Here is a 2680-nt window from a genome sequence, read left to right on the forward strand (position 1 = left end):
GCCAAGGCTCCATTGCAGCAAAGATGGCCCGGGCGCTGGGGATGGCTCTGTGGCCTCTGTCTCAGGCGCTAGAGTAGCTCTGGTCGCAACAGAGCGACACCCCAGGTGGGCAGAGCATCGCCCCCTGGTGGGCGTGCCGGGTGGATCCCGGTCGAGTGCATGTGGGAGTCTGTCTGACTGCCTCCCCGTTTACAGCTTCAGAAAAATACAAAAAAAAAAAATTTAGTTTTTTGGTTGTCCATGATTTATTGATAATATCACAGCACAGCAGAAAGATTCAAACAGTTTCACGTAGTGTTTTGAAATTCATCTCAACCATAGGCTGAGTGACCTGCCAAAGTCCAAGAGCTTCAGCATCTCCTTAGTGTCAGGATCAATGTGGATGGTCTCCTGATTCAGGGCTGAGACCTCAGGAGCATGACTGTCTCTGCTTTCTCGCTCCTCCCCTCGCAGCTCCACGGAAACACCGCTCACGGGGCCTCTTGGAACCCACTCCATCAGAGGTGTGACATGCCCACTGTCTTGTTGTGGGGCTTCTTGCTGGGGGTATCGGCGGTGCCCTTGCACACGCACTTGGTGTGGAGGTTGTGGCCCAGGTGCCCGTGGTAGTTCTCAGTGATGACCCGGGCCACCTTCTTCACGGTCTTGGTGTGAACGTGGACGTGGCCCATCTTGGCGGGTCCCTGGTCAGAACCAGCTTTCACGCCTGCCATAAAACTGTTCACATGAGCCAGGCCAGTAAACGGGGGCTGGCGCCCGGATGGCAGCCGACAAAGCCAGGCCCTGTTGGGGTGATTCTGGCTTCTGCCACCACGGTGGCCTTCTCTGTCCTGTCACCCCCTTCCTTTTCTGTTTTTAGTTTGGTTTGTTGTAATTGTACTCAAATATACATAACATAAAATTTACCATTTTAACCATTGCAGCTGTACAGTTGAATGGCATTAAGTACAATCATATTATTTGTAACTACCCCACCATCCATCTGCAGAAGTGTCAGCTTCCCACAGTGAAACTTTGTGTCCATTAAACACCAAGCCCCATCACTTCCTCCCTCCAGGCCCCGGCACTCACTATTTTACTGCTTTTCTCTATAAATTTGACTATTCAAGGCACCCTGTATACACAGAATTGAACAATATTTGTTCTTCTGTGACTGGCTCATTTCACTTAGCACGTCTTCCAGATCCACCCACGTTGTCACATGTGTCAGAATTTCATTCGTTTTTAAGGCTGAATAATATTCCATGGTGTGTGTGGAGCACATTTTTCTAATCCGTCCATCTGTCAGTGGACGTTTGTGTTGCTTCGCCTTTCGGCGGTTGCTAAGATTGTGAGTGTTTACATGTCTCTGTTCAAGTCTTTGCATTCAATTCTTTTGGAAGTATGCCCAGAAGGGAAATTTCTGGGTCAGATGGTCATTCTATGTTTAATTTTTACAGAAACTGTTTTCCATAGAGGCTGCACCATTTTACGTTCCCATGGCAATGCATAAGGATTCTAATTTCTCCACATCCTTGTGGACACTTGTTATTTTCTGGGAGTTTTGTTTGTTTGTTGTTGTTTATAATAGCCATCCTAATGGGTGTGAAATTATATCTCATTATGGTTTTGGTTTGCATTTGTATCACCCCCCTTGACCCAGTAAAAACCTGGTCCCTCTGCTTTGGCTGAGCCCCTTCTCTGGGGCCGCATGCCCGCTGGGTTGGTCCCGACCCGCTAGAGACCCAGGCCATCCTTAGACATGAGGCTAGACCCAAGGCCAGGTCTTTTCTAGAGAGCCTGTGATTTTATGAGCAGTACTTCCCTCCTGTGCAGGCTCACTCAAAGACCAAGTCCTGGTCGGTGAGGATTGGAGGCTCCTGCCAATGTGGGAGCCCCCAGCCAGCCCCTCCTGGGCCTGCCTCCCATGAAGCATGAAGCCAGGCATCTGTCTGGAGGTGAAGGAGGGCTGGCAGCAGCCAAGGTTTCAGTGCTCAACCTCTGAAGAAACATGAAGGCCAGCAGGCAGCACAGCCCCTCAGAGCCATGCCTCCGGGTGCTATTTATAACTGGGCTGTCATGATGCCATTTGGAGCAGATAGGGAACATTTGGGTGAATTTCCCTCGCGCTCTGAGCCCACAAAAATTTATATTGGTCAGAAGTGTTACATTATGGAGCCCTGTTTGGGAACACAGAGGCTTCCAGGGTATATTTTTGGTAAATTTGATGTGTCATTAATACACAGTTGCTTAGAAACAGCAATTTGTATAAGGTATACAGTGACTATAGTTTCCAAACATAAAATCAAAAGACTAAGTCTGGCAACATGAGTGTATTTATGGGGACACAGGACATTTAAAAGTGGAACTTCACCAGAAAAACCCAGAGGTACTGACTCCCTAGAAAGGCACGGCTCACTAAGTTCACAAACAGGACGGGGTCCAGGAGACTGATTTCTCCATGTTCACAGTCCTGATCTTAGGAATGAGGTTCTGCACAGAGCAAAGATTACCCTTTTACTCTGATTTCAGCAACCCAAACAATACATAAATACACTAATACTGGAAAAAGTAAAACCAACAACAACAGTAAAGCCAGCCTTTTTTGACAATCTCCCCCAATTCCAGTCCCATTTCAGCTATGTTTGGTATGCTGCCTTCTTAAGCTTTTTCTATTCGGTTATATAGATATATCTATTTG

At 47.6% G+C, this 2680-nt stretch overlaps 1 pseudogene; it reads right to left on the reverse strand.

The window, feature by feature from the left end:
• Nucleotides 1-274: 274 nt before the first annotated feature.
• Nucleotides 275-671, reverse strand: LOC136322781 (small ribosomal subunit protein eS17-like; annotated as a pseudogene).
• Nucleotides 672-2680: the final 2009 nt, after the last annotated feature.

The sequence above is a fragment of the Saccopteryx bilineata genome, chromosome 2 (genome assembly GCF_036850765.1).
Source record: "Saccopteryx bilineata isolate mSacBil1 chromosome 2, mSacBil1_pri_phased_curated, whole genome shotgun sequence".
Taxonomy (NCBI): domain Eukaryota; kingdom Metazoa; phylum Chordata; class Mammalia; order Chiroptera; family Emballonuridae; genus Saccopteryx; species Saccopteryx bilineata.